This window comes from Schistocerca serialis, chromosome 2 (genome assembly GCF_023864345.2).
Source record: "Schistocerca serialis cubense isolate TAMUIC-IGC-003099 chromosome 2, iqSchSeri2.2, whole genome shotgun sequence".
Taxonomy (NCBI): Eukaryota; Metazoa; Arthropoda; class Insecta; order Orthoptera; family Acrididae; genus Schistocerca; species Schistocerca serialis.
This window is the reverse complement of record NC_064639.1, coordinates 789340080-789347314: the sequence shown is the minus strand read 5'-3', so window position 1 is coordinate 789347314 and position 7235 is coordinate 789340080.

Below are 7235 nucleotides of genomic sequence, written 5' to 3'. Positions count from 1 at the left end.
CCAAGAAAAAATATGCATTACAAGGAAAAGATTTCAGTCCATTGAAACACTGAAAGCAAAAGTTATATATGTAATCAAGCAGCTCATACAGGAAGACTTTCAGCGCTGTTTCCACCAGTGGGAAATTCGTGTGGAGTGTCTTAGGCATAGAGAGTGGGGAAATATTGAGGGTGACAATAACTATGTTCACTTCTGAAATAAATTTTTGTACAGCAATAGTCCTGTTTTTTTATAGCCACACCATATGGTCTCAAGTATGGAAGTAAATGCTTGCTTTCATCGTTTCTAACTTAGTTAATTACTGTAGAGGCTGGAGGTGTGACCTCGATTGTGGCGGAGGAAATAGCTATGTGAATATCAGGAAGTAATGCCACCTCCTTCGCCGAGACGTGAGTTGAAAGAGGTTGTGGTGACTGGGAACGAGCGGCGGACCGTTAGTAAGACATCTCTAGTTGAATCATGTTAGGAACGGAGCTGTAGTGGCCGGGAAAGGACAGGACATCGACTCCGGGATGACGTAAAGAGCGCAGAGCTTAGCGAGCCATCCTCAGCAGTTGTGCCTGGGCAGCGGCGTGCATAAGTAGCGTCAACCGCTGATGTCAGCCGAAAGGTTGTAGATGGTAGATCGTGACCCACAGCCGATTTCTGGCAGCACTGTCCAGGTTGCTGGTCCATAGCGGAAAACAGCACAGGGAAGGACGGTACTCAAACTGTAGCTCCCATCATGATCGATATCGCAGGCCTGCCCCCGCCTTAGCAATGACCAGTGTCGATTACAGCATTCAGGAACTGGTCCACAGTGAATAACAGAATGGGCCACCCCCAGTCTGCACTTGAGCAGGCGTCCCACAAGATAGGTGGCCGCCAGTAGGAAGTAATAACCCAGAGGAAGATCCAGGGTTGGTAAGGCACCACGTTTTGTGCGTAGGACCCCAGTAAAGGCAGCTGCCTGCCACTACTGGAGACGAAGACATCAGTAGATGACTGGATACTTCATCTGACTGTATTAGTCTGTACCCCAAAGTCAGCAGCTCCAGCTATGGTCGTGTGCAGAGAAGCTCCCCCACCCGGGAAGAGACAACAGGCGCTAGCAGCTGCCATTGGATGGCGATCCTTCATTTGTTCTGCTTTTCTTATTTAGTCAGCTCTCGTACTACCCAGCTTTACCCTTCAGCAGAGCTGACCAGGCTCTTCTAGTGTACCAGCTTCATGAATAGGCGCTCTTGCACTCTGAATATGTCTTCTTACTTCATAGAGTGTGGTCACGACAAAGACGGTACCTCTTTCCCAATAACGTCGCATTGGTGCATTGGCCCCAGGCAGTTCAATGCTCCAGACTATGGCATGGAGCAACATTACTATCACAGAGCTACATTAATTTGATGGAGCCAATTCTTCATTCACTTCAAGCTCACTGTATTTTGCAGTGTTGTTTGTTAATCTTTTCTTCAGCGCACACATTGTGTTGTAGGAAACAATCACATTTGAATTAGAAGTCTACTAGATGAAGTTATGGCAGAGTGTAACGGTTACCTAGCGACTTCATAAAGTGAGTTACACATTTCGTCCCACGTTAAGACCATTCTGCAACAAGAGTGGCTCTTTGGCAGGAGAGAGTACAGTGTTGTGGATTTCCTGCGATACAGTTCTACTGCGGTACTCGCTTGTGATGCACCACTGAGTGGGAGGAAAATGGCGCATAGTGCTTCGAAGGCGAAATACGCGGGGCAGTACGGTTCTTGTGGGCAAAACGTATAAATTGCACACAGATTCACCGTGAAGTATATGGACCAAACGCAATGTAGCGTCCAGCCGTAGTGAAATGGTACCAACAATTGGACCAAAGCCGAACAGACGTGGGTCATGCTGGTCGGGAAGGAAGATCATCGGCATCCGTCACAGACTACAGTGTTCAGACAAACTTTTTAGTAAGTTGAAAGAACACCTGGGAGAAAATAGATTTCCCAGTCGTGAGGATGTTCACATAGCGCTTCTCGAACGGCTCCATGAAGAAGGAGCGAATTTCTATCGTCAAGGAACTGAAGTATTAGTGGAACGTTCCGACCGTTGTTTACAGAGACCTGGTTACTGTGCTGAAAAATAGTATCACTAATGAGCATCACTTTGAAGTGTAGCGCATCGCTGAATAAAACCTACTTGCCCTATCATAAGAATGTGTAACTTAATTTTTTGGCGTCCCCTCGAAATATGTTACATCAAAATTTAATACCCATGTCAACGAAACAGTAGTATTAAAGCAAAAAACATACTTTCTCCTACTATTTCATTAATTATTAATTATTTCTGTACACACAACAAAAGCTCATTTTCTAACGTTATTGTTTCTCATCAGACTCCTGCTTTCATTTTATGATCCACCATCTGCTGACAGTTCCAATGACCACCAATGATTTTGAATAAGAACTGCGTATCACATAAACAATAGATTTAAACAATGGTTATCAGCCAACACTAAAGTGACCGTAATGAACACCTGCTGAAAGAATAATCGAAGTTTAGCTACTCTCCAGTCCTTGATACTGTCAAAACAGCTACAGAAAAACTAGACTCATTTCCCAATACATCTTTGCTAAGCTGTACCCTATTATAAATGTATTTGCCAGTAATTTATTTCTTTTAGTACTCTGCGACTTTGAATGGACTATTTTGTGTATATGGTATAGGTAGACAACTGGTAGTCCTAATTCTTAGCTTTGTTTTTGTTTGCACTATTCTGCGCAATAACATAATTGCCAGTAATGCTAGAAAGCCACACAATCCAAAACCTAGACCGTGTATGTAAAACTCATAAATGATTAATGAAGTTGTTTAACTGTAATCATTACGTTTCACACACAACAGTTAAATCGACAGAAATTTATAAAAAATAATTGTATGCATAGTTTTGAGTTTCCCAGATTATATATAGCCTACAACACAATTACAGATGTGCTAATTACGTTAGTCCACTCATTTGCAACAGACTTCATACCTAAAAATGGATCCAAAACAAAAAAAAAGATCAGACAAAAGAATGGTACTGTTCTGTACTCCGTGCGGCGTTCTTTATTCAAGGCAAAGCAAAGACAATCTCAGCTGGGAATAATGAACACGTTTGCTCGACAGCGAACACAAGAAGTATTTACGGGTGGTTGTGGTCTCCCTAGAGAATAAGAAATAAAGTTAAGGCTGTAAACGTACTGTGAATTCTGTTCTTGGGTTCGGAATAATGTCAAGAGTACTACATGAGAAACCATCCCATGTGTTTTAAACTCGTAAATTTTACCAGCAAACTGTGATCCTCGTTTTGATTTCGGAAGTAAAAAAACAATGAAATTTGAAAATAGGAAAAAGAATTTTACACTTTGTAAGAATCGCTTAAGCAGCTACAGAACTTAAATATGCTACGGGACGCAAAGTAAACGAAATTCTAAAAGTAATGAACGAAGACATGAAAGATGTTCTGCAAAGAGAAACAGAAATAACAACATAATAAGATAACGCATGGTCAAAAACAGATTCTTCCTCACAATCGAGTAGAGTGTGATGCACACCGTGAGGAAGTTCACCTACACCATGTGATCAAAAGTAACCGTACACTTCCTCAGAAGTTAAGTCCCATAGTGCTCAGAGCCATTTGTAACAGGACACCCCCAAAACCTTACGTTTTGAGTGCATTGCGCTCCCACCTACTGCCGGGTCCTTCATATCAGAGACCTCAGTAGTCATTAGACACCGTGAGGGAGCAGACTGGGGCGCTCCGCGGAACTCACGGATTTCGAACGTGGTCAGGCGATTCGGTGTCACCTGTGTCATACGTCTGTACGCGAGACTTCCACACCCCTAAACATCCCTAGGTACACTGTTTCCGATGTGATAGTGAAGTGGAAAGGTAACGGAACACGTACAGCACAAAAATGTACAGGCCGACCTCGTCTGTTGACTGACTGAGATCGCCGAGAGTTGAAGAGGGTCGTAATGTGTAATAGGCAGACATCTGTCCAGACCATCACACAGGAATTCCAAACTGCATCAGGCTCCACTGCAAGTACTATGACAGTTAGGCGGGAGGTGAGAAAACTTGGATTTCATGGTCGAGTGGCTGCTCATACCGCGCCGGTAAACGCCAAACGACGCCTCGCTTGGTGTAAGGAGCGTTAACATTGGATGACTGAATAGTGGAAAAACGTAGTGTAGAGTGACGAATCGCGGTACACAACGTGGCGATCCGACGGCAAGGTGTGGGTATGGCGAATGCCCGGCGAATGTCATCTGCCAACGAGTGTAGTGCCGATAGGCGGTGGTGTTATGGTGAGACCGTGTACCACAGCACAGGCCTACATTGATATTTTAAGGCCGGCCGCTGTGGCCGAGCGGTTCTAGGCGCTTCAGTATGGAACCGCGCTGCTGTTACGCTCGCAGGCTCGAATCCTGCCTCGGGCATGGATATGTGTGATGTCCTTAGGATAGTTAGGTTTAAGTAGTTCTAAGTCTAGGGGACTGATGACCTCAGATGTTAAGTCCCATAGTGCTTAGAGCCATTTGACGTTTTAAGCACCTTGTTACTTCTCACTGTTGAAGAGCAATTCAGGGATGGTGATTACATCTTTCAACACAATCGAGCACCTGTTCATAATGCACGGCCTGTGGCGGAGTGGTTACACGACAATAACATCTCTGCAATGGGCTGGCCTGCACAGAGTCCTGACTTGAATCCTATAGAACACCTTTGGGATGTTTTGGAACGCCGGCTTCGTGCCAGGCTTCACCAGCAGACATCGATACCTCTCCCCAGCGCAGCACTCCGTGAAAAATGGACTGCCATTCCCCAATAAACCTTCCAGCACCTGATTGAACGCATGCCTGTGAGAGTGGAAGCTGTCATCAAGGCTAAGAGTGGGCCAACACCATACTGAATTTTAGCATCACCGATGGAGAGCGCCACGAATTGTAAGTCATTTTCAGTTGTGTGTCTGCATACTTTTGATCACATAGTGTCTATATGATCAGAAATCACACCAATTTTCCCTATTTGTGAGCAACAAGAACTAAATATGCAGATGCAGTTGAAGAAATTTGATGGTAATCTGCAGTGTTGTCGGAAGAGAGTGGTATGCTACCTGTCAGATACGAAGAATGAAGCACTAAGGGAAGGTCAATAAATAACAATGTCCTAAAACCGGAAGTAATTTGAAGACCTTGTTCTGACTCTGAATCGAAAGCAACTCAGAAAAAGTCGTCACACTGCCAATCCCATAATAATATAATTTATTGTGTCACAAAATGTCAGTCCTTTTTGCGCAAGGTGACAACACATAATTTTTTTTCTTGACCGCGTTGTAAGAACTTGGTTCTCTACGATAGGTCGTTTGCATGCGAGGCAGTGGCTTTGCAGCAACGCACGTTTAGAAAAGGTGGGCACATTACTTTAATGTGGCAGTTATGTCGGGCAGTGCGGCCACCAGATCAGACTATAAGCGTTCGAGAACTGGCCCGACAACACGGCCGAGTCCACTGAACTCGATGTGTCGACACAGCGTCGTAACCGGACTGTACTAAGCGAGTATCCCGTAACGTCACACACGGCGCGCGTGGGCGTTCGCTACCGGCAGATGCCGGCTGACGCCTTACTCGCAGCTGTAAACCAGCACCTACCGTTGGCGATGCCTGGGCCTACAGCTCGACCTGACGTGGTTCGGCTTGTCAATCATCGACCGAGTTAAAACAAAATGTTGTTGTTGTGGTCTTCAGTCCTGAGACTGATTTGATGCAGCTCTCCATGCTGCTCTATCCTGTGCAAGCTTCTTCATCTCCCAGTACCTACTGCAACCTACATCCTTCTGAATCTGCTTAGTGTATTCATCTCTTGGTCTCCCTCTACGATTTTTACCGTCCACGCTGCCCTCCAATACTAAATTGGTGATCCCTTGATGCCTCAGAACATGTCCTACCAACCGGTCCCTTCTTCTAGTCAAGTTGTGCCACAAATTTCTCTTCTCCCCAATCCTATTCAATACCTCCTCATTACTTATGTGATCTATCCATCTAATCTTCAGCATTCTTCTGTAGCACCACATTTCAAAAACTTCTATTCTGTTCTTGTCCAAACTATTTATCGTCCACGTTTCACTTCCATCATGGCTACACTCCATACAAATACTTTCAGAAATGACTTCCTGACACTTAAATCTATACTCAATGTTAACAAATTTCTCTTCTTCAGAAACGCTTTCCTTGCCATGGCCAGTCTACATTTTATATCATCTCTAGTTCGACCATCATCAGTTATTTTGCTCCCCAAATAGCAAAACTCCTTTACTACTTTCAGTGTGTCATTTCCTAATCTAATTCCCTCAGCATCACCCGACTTAATTCGACTACATTCCATTATCCTCGTTTTGCTTTTGTTGATGTTCATCTTATATCCTCCTTTCAAGACACTATGCATTCCGTTCAACTGCTCTTCCAAGTACTTTGCTGCCTCTGACAGAATTACAATGACATCGGCAAACCTCAAAGTATTTATTTCTTCTCCATGGATTTTAATACCTACTCCGAATTTATCTTTTGTTTCCTTCACTGCTTGCTCAATATAGAGATTGAATAACATCGGGGAGAGGCTACAACCCTGTCTCACTCCCAGCCCAACCACTGCTTCCCTTTCGTGCCCGTCGACTCTTATAACTGACATCTGGTTTCTGTACAAATTGTAAATAGCCTTTCGCTCCCTGTGTTTTACCCCTGCCACCTTCAGAATTTCAAAGAGAGTATTCCAGTCAACATTGTCGAAAGCTTTCTCTAAGTCTAATTCTACCTATCACAAAATTCTAGGCTCTGTAGCTGCGTCGGCCGGAGTGGCCGAGCGGTTCTAGGCGCTACAGTCTGGAACCGCGAGACCGCTACGGTCGCAGGGTCGAATCCTGCCTGGGGCATGGATGTGTGTGATGTCCTTAGGTTGGATAGGTTTAAGTAGTTCTGAGTTCTAGGAGACTGATGACCTCAGCAGTTAAGTCCCATAGTGCTCAGAGCCATTTGAACCATTTTCTTTAGTTGCTAATTCAATTGTTTTGTTTATGCCAGAAAGAAAGAATTTACGATAACAGCTCACGAAGCGTTGATGCCTATAGTGAAAACGTCAACATAGCTCAAATACCAAGCTCTTTCTCACGCACGGATTCTGGGTTTGCTTCTAAGGAGAGAGGCTCTCAGTTCATCATTTTCTTACTTTCTCCCCT